Source organism: Macaca nemestrina, chromosome 13, assembly GCF_043159975.1.
Source record: "Macaca nemestrina isolate mMacNem1 chromosome 13, mMacNem.hap1, whole genome shotgun sequence".
Lineage (NCBI taxonomy): Eukaryota > Metazoa > Chordata > Mammalia > Primates > Cercopithecidae > Macaca > Macaca nemestrina.
In genome coordinates, this window is record NC_092137.1 from 41,210,655 (window position 1) to 41,227,826 (window position 17,172).

At 35.5% G+C, this 17,172-nt stretch overlaps 1 long non-coding RNA gene across 1 annotated transcript in view; it reads right to left on the reverse strand.

Moving 5' to 3' along the window:
- LOC105464902 (uncharacterized) overlaps positions 1-15,842 on the reverse strand; it is a 484,270-nt gene extending 468,428 nt beyond the window's left edge. Inside the window, exon 1 of the long non-coding RNA XR_011612243.1 lies at positions 15,577-15,842. This is a non-coding gene — a long non-coding RNA (uncharacterized lncRNA). The remainder of the gene's footprint in view (positions 1-15,576) is intronic.
- Between the last annotated feature and the right edge of the window lie 1,330 nt (positions 15,843-17,172).

Below are 17,172 nucleotides of genomic sequence, written 5' to 3' on the forward strand. Positions count from 1 at the left end.
TAAAATTACATGAACGTAAAAGTTACAGAAAAATTTAAAATAATAAACACTAAGCAGAAAAAAATTCCTGTAGCTATATTAATATTTTAAAAACAGATGTTAAGGCAAAATATTATTAAGAATATAGAGAGTAACCACATGCTGATAAAGTATTGAATTCTTCAGGAAGATAAAACACTAATCACTTAAGCATTTAATAAATATTTGAAAGAAATAGTGTTAATCCATACAAAATCACAGTGTAGTACTTCAGTATCCATCAATTATTGATAAATCAAACAGGCTAAAATTCAATCAATAAATAATATTTGAGCAAAATAATTAATAAAGTTCATCTAACTCATATATTTAGAGTTCTAAATAAAATAATTTGAAAGTACACATTATTCTCAGACATGATACATTTATAAAGTTGATTGATTAATTTCTGAGATATTAACAATTTTTTAAAAAATGTAAAGATTAGTTATGTAGGTCAGAAGCTTTGACCATGGAATTATCAAATTAGAAGTTAGTAAAAAATAAAAACTCCTAAAATCTCAATATATTTACAAATTAAGAATTTATTTCTAATTAACTCATGGGCCAAAGAAGTTAACATAAAAGATATTTTAAAAAGTTAGAACTCCATGTCAAACTTGAACATGGAAACATGAAAGAGAACAGAAAAGAAAAATAGATTCCATAATTCATTCTTTGTGGTTAAAATACCATACCCAAACAAATAAAGATAATAAGGAAAAACAGTATTATAGGACTACAATGATTCTAAATAATATATTAGAAAAAAATCCAAGAGGATATTAAAATTATAATATAATATGACAAAGTTGGGTTTATCCTAAGAAAAGCAAATGATCTAATATGTGTATACATGTACAATGTGTGTGAGTCACTGCATTAATATATTAAAGAAGAAAAACATTTTATATCCTCAACATATACAGAAAAGGCATTCCGTAAATGTCAGCATCTGTCCTTGACCAAACTTCTATTAAACTGGGTTTGAAGAGAACATTCTTAATCTGAAAAGTTATCATAAGAATCAAATGAGAACATGTTGAAAGCCTTTAAACCAGGCACAAGAAAAGTAGTCTTACTACCACCACTCAAACGCAGCATTGCAGTGGATGCCCGAAATGTTGCAATTAGAGTATACAATTCTGAAAGCATAAGAAATAGAAAGAAGAAAAATGAATCTCATTATTGGCATATTTTCTGATGATTTACACTAAAATATCTTCAAATTATTAGAAACAAGATAAGTTAGTAATATAGCTAAAAATAGTATCAAAATAAAAATCAGTTGTACTTTTATGCAGTAACAAAAACACTAGAAAATATAATTTTAAAAATATATGCATAAATTAATATCCTCTTTCTTGATTTGGTGCTGGTTATGGAATCATGTTCACTTAAACTGTGGTAAGCTTTACCCTTCCAATAAGCACAGTTTGTGTATATATATTTCAAATACAACTTTCTTTAAAAAATGGGCACCATTTTCAATCATAAAAAGCAAAAACTAAAAAGCACCTGGGAAAATTTCACCAAAATGCTGTGGAAAACCTACATAAAAATATAAAAGCTTTACTAAAATCTATAGAACTATAAAGAAGGCGATGGGTTCTTGCCTTCCTTATTAGAGAATATGTTCTATGTTCATTAATAAGTAAATAGTTGTGGATATAGCAATACTCCTCTAAATGCTATAGATTCCATGGAACTCTAATAAAAATTTATTACCATTTTTTAATAAACTGTAACACAGTTTACTTTAAGATACTTCTGAAAGAAAGAATAAAAAGGTGGAAGAGTATTGCCATACCAGATATTAGCACTCTTTATAAAAATTCTAGATGTTAAGGATATTTAGTACATTTATTTGGTGAATATATTTATTAACATAATGAATAGGCAACTTAAAAACGTGTTTACGGCTGGGCACAGTGGTTCACTTTTGTAATTCCAGCACTTTGGGACGCCGAGGTGGGTGGATCATTTGAGGTCAGGAGTTCAGACCATCCTGGCCAACACAGTGAAACCCCATCTCAACTAAAAATACAAAAATGAGCCAGGCAGTAATGGCATGCGCCTGTAATCCCAGCTACTTGAGAGGCTGAGGAAGGAGAATCACTTGAGCCTGGGAGGTAGAGGTTGTGGTGAACCGAGATTGCACCAAAGCACTCCAGTCTGTGTAACAGAGTAAGACCCTATCTCAAAAAACAAACAGACAAACAAAGGTCTAAAAATTTATGGAATTTTCATATATTTGTCATTGAAGATCATAAAGAAAGATGGATTACCCATATGGAAGAAAAATGAAATTACATCTCACTCTGTTTCTCAGGCATAGAAATTAACTTCAGATGGATTAAAAACTTTCATATATAAAACAAAACTTTTAGAAGGAAATACAAACAACTTTCTACCATGTGGTCAAGGGAATTATTTATTAAACAAGAAAAAAATCATTAACCATTTAAATTTAAGGACTCTTGTTCATCAAATCCCAACTTAATGAAAGTATAAAGACCCCTGGGCGCGGTGGCTCACGCCTGTAATCCCAGCACTTCGGGAGGCTGAGGGAGGCAGATCACGAGGTCAGGAGATCCAGACCATCCTGGCCAACATGGTGAAACCCGTCTCTACTAAAAATATAAAAATTAGCTCGGTGTGGTGGCTTGTGCCTGCAATCCCAGCTATTCGGGAGGCTGAGGCAGGATTGCTTGAATCTGGGAGGCAAGGTTGCAGTAAGCCCAGATGGTGCCACTGAACTCCAGCCTGGTGACAAGGCCAGACTCAGTCTCAAAGAAAAAAAAAAAAAAAAAGAAGAAGAAGTATAAAGACAAGCTATAAACCGGGAGAAGATATTTTGCAATATATAAAACCGGCACAATTGATACCCAGAATGTATAAATAACTCCTAAAAATGAAGGGACATGGAAAAACTATGCATTTGAAAATTGTGCAAAAGATATAAGCAGGCATTTCTCAAAAGGCAAAATGGGTGATTCTGATAAATATGAAAAAAATCTCATTACTAGTCAAAAATTGCAAGTCAGAAACAGAAGACATCATTGTCCCCATTTAATTCCTACATTTTAACGTTTAATCAAACCAAATTTAGCAAACGTATGTATGGATCAATAGGCACATTTGATAGGAATGTAATTTCTATAACCACTTTGAAAGCAATTTTCTACTATTTTAAAAATTGAATATTGACATACTCGTATAGCAATTTTACTTTTGCATATACCCAGGAGATACTGTTGCATAAGTGTAGAAAGAAACATGGCTGTCCATAAAAATTATTTCTAAAAGACTCAAGCTGGAAACAAATAGATAATGAACAATTTATGTTAGATAAATAAAATGTTATGCACAAGTAAAAATGAGTATCAATACATTAATGTTGAGTTAATAAAAGCAAGTTTCAGAGGAGTATCTAAAATATATTCCCTTTTCACAAAACTCAAAGTCATCTAAAAGTAACCAAAATATAGTTTGGTCATAAAAATATGTGATGAAACTATTATGGAAGAGAAAGAGAATGTTAAAATAAATTTAGGAGGGTTTTAGGATCAGAGAGAAGCACATAGTTATTGTTAATTTTCTGGTTCTCAGGTTTGATAATATGTTCACAATGTTCACTATACCATTAGAATAAATAAAGTAAAAGAGTTTTCCATTGAGTAATTAAAGCAGTACATCATAAACTAGGGATTATGATTGGAACAATTATGTGTACCCAAGACTTCATAGGAGGAAAAGGAAAAAGGAGAAATAATGATTGCAGAGACTATTAAAATGGAAATGAGAAGGAAATAAATGAGTTACATTTTAAAAGTAAAAATGAATTATTAAAGAACTGGGTATATGTTATAAAGTAGGGAGGGTCACAATTAAAGATGTTTTCTATTGTAATTAGGAGGATAAAATAGACAATGCAGGTGTGAGAAGGATACAAACACTTAGATTAAATTGTGGTCATGTTGATTTAGAGGGGTTTACTCTATACAGGTAGTGAGAATAAAAAATGATTTGAAATTCAAGCCTGGAATTTCTAAAGAAGGCAAGGCTAGTTATTTAGATATGGGAATTGTATGCTTACCAATTAATAGATAAAGTGACCTGTGGAGAAAGTAAATTAATTTTATTCTATATAAGAATTACATTTCTAACAATCAGAACTCTCAGATACTGACATTTATTGCCTTGAGAGGTACTGAACTTTCAGTTGGTTGACGTAGTAACAGTCATTTGATGTATTTATATTAGGAAATATCAAGTCAGATATTAAATCACTATGTGAACTCACGGTTAATGCTAAAATTTTATGGCTTATAGTTTTTGCTGTTCATATATGTTACTCTAAGTTCTACTACATTGTATTTCTCTATGGATATGTACATTTATTATTTTATATAAATAAAAGTTTAGGTATAAATTATATTGGCTACCAAGGGAACTGAGTATACTTTATATCTGAAAAGATAATTTTCATCATAAAGCAGAAGTTATTTTTAGAGCATTAATATTTGCATTAAGTATTCAATTCATATTGTATGATGAAATTGAATTCCAGGCCAAAATTAAGTCAAGATATGCCTTTAATTCATACTCATAACAAATTTTCCTTCTACTTTTATTTCAGGTTCAGGGGTACATATGCAGGTTTGTCACATAGGTAAATTTGTGTCACAAGGATTTGTTGTATAGATTACTTTGTCACCCAGGAACTAAGCCTAGTACCCAAGGGTTATTTTTTGCTGATTCTCTCCCACTTCCCACCTTCTACCCTTAAGTAGGCCCCAGTGTCTATTGTTCCTCTCTTTGTGTCCATGTGTTCTCATCATTCAGCCCTTACAAGTAAGAACATGCGGTATTTGGTTTTCTGTTCTTGCATTAGTTTGCTGAGGATAATGGCCTCCAGCTCCATCTATATTCCCACAATGGACATGATCTCACTATTTTTTTATGTCACCATAGTATTCTGTGGTGTCTATGTACCACATTTTCTTTATCCAATCTGTCATTGACGGGCATGAACCCATGTCTTTGCTATTGTGACTAGTGCTGCAGTGAACACATGTTTGCATGTGTCTTTTCGGTAGAATGATTTACGTTCCTTTGGGTATATACTCAGTAATGGGATTGCTGGGTCAAATAGTAGTTCTGTTTTTAATGCTTTGAGGAATTGCTACACTGCCTTCCAAAATGGTTGAGCTAATTTACACTCTCAGCAACAGTGTACTCCCTTTTCTCCACAACATCATCTCCTCACCAGCATCTGTTAATTTTTGGCTTTTAGTAATAGCCATTCTGACTGGTGTGAGATAGTATCTTGTTATGATTTTAATTTGCATTTCTGTAATGATATTGAGCTCATAGCAAAATTCACCCTAATATTTACTTAGCTGTATACTGTAAAAGTAGAGACAATCTGGCAATTAAACACAAAAGTTTATTATTAAAGAATATATATTTAAAAGTTAATGTTTTAATGATTCTCTAAGTAATATTTTTACCTTTCATAAGGCATATTTCACAATGATGGATAATAATCTCTAAAGCTATGATTTTCAACATTTTTTTCCTCCTTTCCTCTTTCATCCCCCCCATTGTTTTTTGTTTGTTTTTATTTTTGTTTTTGCCTTTTTGTCTTGCTTCTTGCTTTTATTCTCTTTTCTTCTTCTTGTTGAGAAGGAGGTATAACATTTTTCAAATAGAAGAAGAATTAAAAAGAGGTATTTTCAGAATCTTTACATGTTTTTTAAATAATAAAAAGCTGAAATAAACATTATTTGATTGTGTTTCTAGAATTCTTGTATGCTTATACTTTAACAAAATAGAAGCACACTATACATATGCATCTTTACATACTTTTATACTTAACAATACATCCTGGAAACCTTTCCCTTTCATATCACAGAGCATTCTCTTTGTTTTATAGACATTACCTCATTTCTTTAGGTAGTTCATGCCTGATATACCATTTGTTTCACTTTGGTAAAATTTCTGGAAAGAAGCACTAGAACAACTTTATTCTATACGGTTACATTATGTAAAATGTACAAAATAAAACAATACAAAGGAAAAAATATACCACACATGTGAAGAGACAGAAAAATGTAACTGAATAATAAAGAGGAAAAGGATACAAACATGTGCCTAAGGTATTGGAGTTGGTAAATAAGGACTTTAAAATAACCTTGATTATTGTATATGAGGAAAATATGACAAAAGTATGAAAAAGATGGCCAGTGTCAACAGAAAATTGAAATCTATAAAAATAATCTATAGTGCATTCTAGACTTGCAAATTAAAATTTCTAAAATTAATAACTTATTTCATAGGTTTAACATGCCAGGCACAGAAAAAGAAAAATAGTGAACTCAAATACAGGACAATAGAAAATTACCAAATTAAAGCACAGACTGGTGAATAAAGAATGAAAATAGCAGAGCAGAAGAAAGATGCAGATCAAATGGTAAAAAATGCATGAAATTAAAGTCTCCCCTCAAAAAAACTAGAAATTTTGCCAAAGCAATATTTTAAGAGATAAGAGAAAATGTCTTTCCAAAACTGAAGACAGATTTAAACACATTAATTTACTCTGCTCTGCACACCCTAAGTAGAATAACAAACAAACACACACACACACATACACTAACAGACAATGATCAGAATAGTAACAATTCCATAAGCCAAAGCTAAATAGAAAATTTTAAAAGCAGCCCTGCAAAAAAGATACTTTACTTTCACAGGAAAAATAATCATAAAATCAACCTCTGATATTTTAACTAAAATTGTGAAACGACGAAGACAATGGAATGACACATTTAATGTGCTGCTAAAAGGAATAGAAAGAAAAAAGTAAAAAGGAAAAGAGTGTTAAACTAAAATTCTATATGCAATAAAAATATCTTTCAAATATGAAAATAAAGGCAACACGGTTTAGACAGGAAAAAGCTGAGAGAAATCATTACTAAAATAAGAGGCACTAACAGAAATGACTGCAGATGTAAGAATGGAATTGTGCAGAAACAAAAAATAAAAATATGTAAGAAAATGAATAGTATTAATCCTTTAATATAACAGTAACAACTATGTTGTATAATATATGTAACATATAAAGTAGTAAAATATTTGATAACATTAAACCAAGGCAGGTGAGAGAAAACATAAATTAGAACATTTCTGAGCTGAGTGAAATAAAAATATCACAAATTGTGAGATATAGCTAAATGGAAGGTTTTTAATTTATAGTGAAATATATATATTTACATGTATATATTTTTAAAAGAACGCTTTGGAACATTGATTTATGCCTTTACAAGAAGCTAAAAAATAGAATGATAAAGTAAATCCAAGGGAAGTAGAAAGAAAAACTATATACAATATATAGATAAGAATATAAATGGATGAAATTAAATGCAGACCTACAATAGAAAATCAACAAATATACTATCAGTTCTTCAAAACCAGTATCAGAAATTGAAAGAAAGCTGTCTCTGGAGTTTTACAATGTGTAATACAACTTTGTGTGGTAATAGTTTCTGTTTAACATCTGGGCTGTCCAGTAGGGTTAGTCAACCTAACCTTGTGACTCTAGCCACATGCAACTATTGTGCACCTTAAATGTGTTCAGTTGGACTGAGAAAATTATTCTTTCTTTTTAAAAATTCATTTAACGTTGATAAATATAATATGACAATTTTTTAAACAATATACTTGACAAACTTCTTTATTTTTAACCAACTTTTCATTTTATAAGTTTTTTAATTTACCAAAAGCTACAAAAATAGTGCAGAGAATTCCTACACACTCTACACTATTTCTCCTATCATTAACATCTTATGATAGTATATTTGTCACAACTGTTGATCAATATTGATACATTCTTAAGTCCATATTCTATTCAGATTCCTTAGTTTTCCCCTAGAGTTCTTTTTTTCTATTTAAGGATATTGTCTAGTATACCACATGACATTTAGTCAGCAAGTCTCCTCAGGCTCTTCTTGGCTGTCAGAATTTCTCAGTTTTTCCTTGTTTCTAACTTAACAAACTTAACAGTTGTGAGTCATGCTGGTCAGGAATTTTATAGAACATTCTACAGTTTGTGGTAGACAGGGGTTATACATATTTGGAAGGAAGAGTGTAAAGGTAAATTACAATTCTTATCACATCATATCAAGGATGCATTCTATCAACACGACTTACAAACATGACATGTTGGTATCAACTTTGATTGCATGGTTGAGATGCTTGTCTGATTTGCACACTGTAATATTATAGAGATCTATTCTTCATCCAAAAAGATTACATAACCAGTCCATCTCTACAGACAAATTCTTTTGTCAGTGAAAATGGAAGTGCTCCTGTATATATTGGTATGATCTAATATCTATGGCTGAATTCTACTGAATCGTAAATTTACTGATTTTATTGATCATGTCACAAGTTCTCAGAGAACATGTAGGCAATAAACTTGGTCATTGAGTCTGAAAATTCAGTTAAAACAGGAAAGCCTTGATACTACTTCTATCAAATAATTTTCATTAAATAATGTTTAATCACTATTTGTGTTATATTATTATTTTCTGGAGGGAAAGAAAACTTAGCAAGCCCCCCACTATGCGGGCTATAAAAACTTACTCTCTTATATCCACAGATTTGCCACTCTAAGTGCTTAGTGTTTTAACTGAGCAAATGAGATGATTTTGAGATAAGCAAGAAACCCACAAAAGATAAAAGAAGTACAATTATTTAGCACCTTTAAAAGGATCTCTGGCCTGATGTGGTGGCTCACGCCTGTCATCCCAGCACTTTGGTAGGCCAAGGTGGGCGGATCAACTGAGGTCAGGAGCTTGAGACCAGCCTGACCAACACGGTGAAACCCCATCTCTACTAAAAATACAAAATTAGCCGGGCATGACGGCACATGCCTGTAATCCCAGCTACTTGGGAGGCTAAGGCAGGAGAATCACTTGAAGGGGGCAGAGGTTGCAGTGAGCTGAGATCATGCCACTGCACTCCAGTCTAGGCAACACAGAGAGAAAGAAGAAGAAGAAGGAGAAGAAAAACAATCTTAGAGGAACACCAGGATATATACATTGTGGTGTCTGATGAAAATATCTAAGAAATATTATTTATCTGTCCCATAATGACTCCCAAATTTAGGAAACTTAAAAACTCCTCCCCCTCCTTGTTAATGGATGACAGTTTTTAAAAAAATATGGTTTATGTGTATGCTTTGAGTACCAGGAACAAAAGAGGTAGACGTAGAATAAAAATCAGAAAAAAAAATCCACCAATTGCCCCCTCATATTATCATCTCAGTATATATAATAGTCTAAAGATTAGGAAGCAGAAGATAGCCAGAGGTTCATTAATGGATACAAAATTACAGCTAGATAGCAGGAATAAGTGTGACTGTTCTATAGCACTATAGGATGACTATAATTAACAATTTATTGTACCAAATAGCCAAAACAGCAGGTTTTTAATATTCTCAAAAAAAAGAAATAAGCATTTGAAATGATTGGTATGCTAATTACCCTGACTTGATCATCGCACATTATATACATGTATCAAAATATTCAAAATATCACACTGTATCCCATAAATATGTACAGTTATTCTGTGTCAATTAAAAAATAATAAAGCAAGTAAGTAAAAGGAAGTTTCTAGATTTCTTTTTTTTTTTTATTTATTATTATTATACTTTAAGTTATAGGGTACATGTGCATAACGTGCAGGTTTGTTACATATGTATACTTGTGCCATGTTGCTGTGCTGCACCCATCAACTCGTCATTTACATCAGGTATAACTCCCAATGCAATCCCTCCCCCCTCCCCCCTCCCCATGATAGGCCCCGGTGTGTGATGTTCCCCTTCCTGAGTCCGAGTGATCTCATTGTTCAGTTCCCACCTATGAGTGAGAACATGCGGTGTCTGGTTTTCTGTTCTTGTGATAGTTTGCTAAGAATGATGGATTCCAGCTGCATCCAAGTCCCTACAAAGGACTCAAACTCATCCTTTTTGATGGCTGCATAGTATTCCATGGTGTATATGTGCCACATTTTCTTAATCCAATCTGTCACTGATGGACATTTGGGTTGATTCCAAGTCTTTGCTATTGTGAATAGTGCCGCAATAAACATACATGTGCATGTGTCTTTATAGCAGCATAATTTATAATCCTTTGGGTATATACCCAGTAATGGGATGGCTGGGTCATATGGTACATCTAGTTCTAGATCCTTGAGGAATCGCCATACTGTTTTCCATAATGGTTGAACTAGTTTACAATCCCACCAACAGTGTAAAAGTGTTCCTATTTCTCCACATCCTCTCCAGCACCTGTTGTTTCCTGACTTTTTAATGATTGCCATTCTAACTGGTGTGACATGGTATCTCATTGTGGTTTTGATTTGCATTTCTCTGATGGCCAGTGATGATGAGCATTTTTTCATGTGTCTGTTGGCTGTATTAATGTCTTCTTTTGAGAAATGTCTGTTCATATCCTTTGCCCACTTTTTGATGGGGTTGTTTGTTTTTTTCTTGTAAATTTGTTGGAGTTCTTTGTAGGTTCTGGATATTAGCCCTTTGTCAGATGAGTAGATTGCAAAAATTTTCTCCCATTCTGTAGGTTGCCTGTTCACTCTGATGGTAGTGTCTTTTGCTGTGCAGAAGCTCTTTAGTTTAATGAGATCCCATTTGTCAATTTTGGCTTTTGCTGCCGTTGCTTTTGGTGTTTTAGACATGAAATCTTTGCCCATGCTTATGTCCTGAATGGTACTACCTAGGTTTTCCTCTAGGATTTTTATGGTATTAGGTCTAACATTTAAGTCTCTAATCCATCTTGAATTAATTTTCGTATAAGGAGTAAGGAAAGGATCCAGTTTCAGCTTTCTACTTATGGCTAGCCAATTTTCCCAGCACCATTTATTAAATAGGGAATCCTTTCCCCATTTCTTGTTTCTCTCAGGTTTGTCAAAGATCAAATGGCTGTAGATGTCTGGTATTATTTCTGAGGACTCTGTTCTGTTCCATTGGTCTATATCTCTGTTTTGGTACCAGTACCATGCTGTTTTGGTTACTGTAGCCTTGTAGTATAGTTTGAAGTCAGGTAGCGTGATGCCTCCAGCTTTGTTCTTTTGACTTAGGATTGTCTTGGAGATGCAGGCTCTTTTTTGGTTCCATATGAACTTTAAAGTAGTTTTTTCCAATTCTGTGAAGAAAGTCATTGGTAGCTTGATGGGGATGGCATTGAATCTATAAATTACCTTGGGCAGTATGGCCATTTTCATGATATTGATTCTTCCTATCCATGAGCATGGTATGTTCTTCCATTTGTTTGTGTCCTCTTTGATTTCACTGAGCAGTGGTTTGTAGTTCTCCTTGAAGAGGTCCTTTACATCCCTTGTCAGTTGGATTCCTAGGTATTTGATTCTCTTTGAAGCAATTGTGAATGGAAGTTCATTCCTGATTTGGCTCTCTGTTTGTCTGTTACTGGTGTATAAGAATGCTTGTGAATTTTGCACATTAATTTTGTATCCTGAGACTTTGCTGAAGTTGCTTATCAGCTTAAGGAGATTTTGGGCTGAGACAATGGGGTTTTCTAAATATACAATCAAGTCATCTGCAAACAGGGACAGTTTGACTTCTTCTTTTCCTAACTGAATACCCTTGATTTCTTTCTCTTGCCTGATTGCCCTAGCCAGAACTTCCAACACTATGTTGAATAGGAGTGGTGAGAGAGGGCATCCCTGTCTTGTGCCAGTTTTCAAAGGGAATTTTTCCAGTTTTTGCCCATTCAGTATGATATTGGCTGTGGGTTTGTCATAGATAGCTCTTATTATTTTGAGGTACGTTCCATCAATACCGAATTTATTGAGCGTTTTTAGCATGAAGGGCTGTTGAATTTTGTCAAAAGCCTTTTCTGCATCAATTGAGATAATCATGTGGTTCTTGTCTTTGGTTCTGTTTATATGCTGGATTATGTGTATTGATTTGCGAATGTTGAACCATCCTTGCATCCCAGGGATGAAGCCCACTTGATCATGGTGGATAAGGTTTTTGATGTGTTGCTGAATCCGGTTTGCCAGTATTTTATTGAGGATTTTTGCATCGATGTTCATCAGGGATATTGGTCTAAAATTCTCTTTTTTTGTTGTGTCTCTGCCAGGCTTTGGTATCAGGATGATGTTGGCCTCATAAAATGAGTTAGGGAGGATTCCCTCTTTTTCTACTGATTGGAATAGTTTCAGAAGGAATGGTACCAACTCCTCCTTGTACCTCTGGTAGAATTCAGCTGTGAATCCATCTGGTCCTGGACTTTTTTTGGTTGGTAGGCTATTAATTGTTGCCTCAATTTCAGAGCCTGCTATTGGTCTATTCAGGGATTCAACTTCTTCCTGGTTTAGTCTTGGAAGAGTGTGAGTGTCCAGGAAATTATCCATTTCTTCTAGATTTTCCAGTTTATTTGCGTAGAGGTGTTTATAGTATTCTCTGATGGTAGTTTGTATTTCTGTGGGGTCGGTGGTGATATCCCCTTTATCATTTTTAATTGCGTCGATTTGATTCTTCTCTCTTTTCTTCTTTATTAATCTGGCTAGTGGTCTGTCAATTTTGTTGATCTTTTCAAAAAACCAACTCCTGGATTCATTGATTTTTTGGAGAGTTTTTTGTGTCTCTATCTCCTTCAGTTCTGCTCTGATCTTAGTTATTTCTTGCCTTCTGCTAGCTTTCGAATGTGTTTGCTCTTGCTTCTCTAGTTCTTTTAATTGCGATGTTAGAGTGTCAATTTTAGATCTTTCCTGCTTTCTCTTGTGGGCATTTAGTGCTATAAATTTCCCTCTACACACTGCTTTAAATGTGTCCCAGAGATTCTGGTATGTTGTATCTTTGTTCTCATTGGTTTCAAAGAACATCTTTATTTCTGCCTTCAGTTCGTTATGTACCCAGTAGTCATTCAGGAGCAGGTTGTTCAGTTTCCATGTAGTTGAGCGGTTTTGATTGAGTTTCTTAGTCCTGAGTTCTAGTTTGATTGCACTGTGGTCTGAGAGACAGTTTGTTATAATTTCTGTTCTTGTACATTTGCTGAGGAGTGCTTTACTTCCAATTACGTGGTCAATTTTGGAGTAAGTATGATGTCGTGCTGAGAAGAATGTATATTCTGTTGATTTGGGGTGGAGAGTTCTATAGATGTCTATTAGGTCTGCTTGCTGCAGAGATGAGTTCAATTCCTGGATATCCTTGTTAACTTTCTGTCTCATTGATCTGTCTAATGTTGACAGTGGAGTGTTGAAGTCTCCCATTATTATTGTATGGGAGTCTAAGTCTCTTTGTAAGTCTCTAAGGACTTGCTTTATGAATCTGGGTGCTCCTGTATTGGGTGCATATATATTTAGGATAGTTAGCTCTTCCTGTTGAATTGATCCCTTTACCATTATGTAATGGCCTTCTTTGTCTCTTTTGATCAGTCTGTGTCTTTTAATTGGAGCATTTAGTCCATTTACATTTAAGGTTAATATTGTTATGTGTGAACTTGATCCTGCCATTATGATATTAACTGGTTATTTTGCTCGTTAGTTGATGCAGTTTCTTCCTAGCCTCAATGGTCTTTACATTTTGGCATGTTTTTGCAATGGCTGGTACCGGTTGTTCCTTTCCATGTTTAGTGCTTCCTTCAGGGTCTCTTGTAAGGCAGGCCTAGTGGTGACAAAATCTCTAAGCATTTGCTTATCTGTAAAGGATTTTATTTCTCCTTCACTTATGAAACTTAGTTTGGCTGGATATGAAATTCTGGGTTTAAAATTCTTTTCTTTAAGAACGTTGAATATTGGCCCCCACTCTCTTCTGGCTTGTAGAGTTTCTGCCAAGAGATCTGCTGTTAGTCTGATGGGCTTCCCTTTGTGGGTAACCCGACCTTTCTCTCTGGCTGCCCTTAAGATTTTTTCCTTCATTTCAACTTTGGTGAATCTGGCAATTATGTGTCTTGGAGTTGCTCTTCTCGAGGAGTATCTTTGTGGCATTCTCTGTATTTCCTGGATTTGAATGTTGGCCTGCCCTACTAGGTTGGGGAAGTTCTCCTGGATGATATCCTGAAGAGTGTTTTCCAACTTGGTTCCATTTTCCCCCTCACTTTCAGGCACCCCAATCAGACGTAGATTTGGTCTTTTTACATAATCCCATACTTCTTGTAGGCTTTCTTCATTTCTTTTTCTTCTTTTTTCTTTTGGTTTCTCTTCTCGCTTCATTTCATTCATTTGATCCTCAATCGCTGATACTCTTTCTTCCAGTTGATCGAGTCGGTTACTGAAGCTTGTGCATTTGTCACGTATTTCTCGTGTCATGGTTTTCATCTCTTTCATTTCGTTTAGGACCTTCTCTGCATTAATTACTCTAGCCATCAATTCTTCCACTTTTTTTTCAAGATTTTTAGTTTCTTTGCACTGGGTACGTAATTCCTCCTTTAGCTCTGAGAAATTTGATGGACTGAAGCCTTCTTCTCTCATCTCGTCAAAGTCATTCTCCGTCCAGCTTTGATCCGTTGCTGGCGATGAGCTGCGCTCCTTTGCCGGGGGAGATGCGCTCTTATTTTTGGAATTTCCAGCTTTTCTGCCCTGCTTTTTCCCCATCTTTGTGGTTTTATCTGCCTCTGGTCTTTGATGATGGTGATGTACTGATGGGGTTTTGGTGTAGGTGTCCTTCCTGTTTGATAGTTTTCCTTCTAACAGTCAGGACCCTCAGCTGTAGGTCTGTTGGAGATTGCTTGAGGTCCACTCCAGACCCTGTTTGCCTGGGTATCAGCAGCAGAGGCTGCAGAAGATAGAATATTTCTGAACGGCGAGTGTACCTGTCTGATTCTTGCTTTGGAAGCTTCCTCTCAGGGGTGTACTCCACCCTGTGAGGTGTGGGGTGTCAGACTGCCCCTAGTGGGGGATGTCTCCCAGTTAGGCTACTCAGGGGTCAGGGACCCACTTGAGCAGGGAGTCTGTCCCTTCTCAGATCTCAACCTCCGTGTTGGGAGATCCACTGCTCTCTTCAAAGCTGTCAGACAGAGTCGTTTGCGTCTGCAGAGGTTTCGGCTGTGTTTGTTATTGCCCTGTCCCCAGAGGTGGAGTCTACAGAGACAGGCAGGTTTCCTTGAGCTGCTGTGTGCTCCACCCAGTTCGAGCTTCCCAGCAGCTTTGTTTACCTACTTAAGCCTCAGCAATGTCGGGCACCCCTCCCCCAGCCTCGCTGCTGCCTTGCAGGTAGATCACAGACTGCTGTGCTAGCAATGAGGGAGGCTCCGTGGGTGTGGGACCCTCCCGGCCAGGTGTGGGATATGATCTCCTGGTGTGCCTGTTTGCTTAAAGCGCAGTATTGGGGTGGGAGTTACCCGATTTTCCAGGTGTTGTGTGTCTCAGTTCCCCTGGCTAGGAAAAGGGACTCCCTTCCCCCTTGCGCTTCCCAGTTGAGGCAATGCCTCGCCCTGCTTCAGCTCTCGCTGGTCGGGCTGCAGCAGCTGACCAGCACCGATCATCCGGCACTCCCCAGTGAGATGAACCCAGTACCTCAGTTAAAAATGCAGAAATCACCGGTCTTCTGTGTCGCTCGCGCTGGGAGTTGGAGACTGGAGCTGCTCCTATTCGGCCATCTTGCTCCGCCCCTCTCTAGATTTCTTTTGCTTTTAAAAAATATATAAGTTGATGTTGGTATGTGGGAAAGATAAAAATATAGAAAATAAGATTAGAATTGAGCAAGACAGTTCAATACTAGAGAAGCCTTTAAACATCAGTACTACCTGAGAGGTAATGTAAAGCATTGCAATATTAGAGATGTTTCTATGTGAAAGGCTACCAGCAGGCAAGAGCTTGGCTCCCAAAGGTCACTGAACTGCCTATAATTAAACCAAAGCAACTTTAAGTATTCTATTTTGGAGAATGATTTTTAAAAAACACCTATATTTTCTGCTTAAGCCATCAAGATTTTGGCTGTATTTATTCAGTGACCATTTAGCCAGAATTTCCACCCACACACCGTGTTTCTTCTCAGAAGGAAACAGTATTTTCTTGATATTTATGGTTCCTCTTAGGCTTAAACCTCCCTGTCCTGAATACAGTTAAAATACTTGAAAGTAAGCATAGGTAATTATCTCTTATTAGGAAAGGACTTAACTCTCTTCCTAGTTATCTCTTCTCTGAAAATACTCACCATGGTAAATGCATCCCATTTTATAAATTGTTACATAAAATCAGAGTCCTCAGACCCAGAAGTCGTTCTATGACAATAGATTTCTTTAAAGTTAGCTACAATTTTCACCACTCCTTTTAGATGTGCTATAAAATATAACTAATTTAAATTCAGCAAACATTTAAGTGGACACTTTTTTTCAGCTACTGTGGAACCGCAAAGCAATAACAAAACAAACAAAAAAAGCAAGAGAGAGAGAGAGAGATCCTACACAAGAGATCCTAGCCTTAAGAACTCACTGTCTAGTAACGTATTCGAGCTACCCATTGGAGCTCTGGAATCAGATTAGGTAACCTCGAATCCATTCCTTTGACAAATATTTATTAAGTGCTTAAGAACGTTCTACAACCGGGGGTATAGCCCTGGACAAAATAACCAAAATTCCTCTGCCTCAAGGGCTTAAGTTCTGGCACATAAGACAGATGAAAAAGATAATAAATAATATTACAGAGAAAAAGGATTAAAAAGGAAAAGGAGACAGAATGTGAGGTAGAGAGGAGTTTGAAATCTCATGAAGTGTGGCCAGAATAGACCTTGGGGAGATAGCACATATTAAGGTTGTGAAAGAGCTGGGGAGTAACACAGGTAGAAAGAACTACAGAAAAACGGAAGAGGAAGTGAAAATATGCCAAGATGAGTGGATGGCTGTTGTGTTTAAAAGACAGCAAGGAAGCCACTCTGGTTGGAATGAAATGGGAAGGCAGCCGTAGTAGCAGATGAAGTCAGAAAGGAAATAGGAGCTCCACACCATTAGAATATGATTTCCAAATTGTTACTTTCAAGTCCTCTCTTGGAAAGATGTACCATATTATAAATGGCATTTCTTAGCATTTTCTTTTTTTCCCTTGTGTCCTCAAATAAGTGGACTGAGACACATGTACCTTGGCTTATGACCAGAAAAAAAAATGATGTTTACA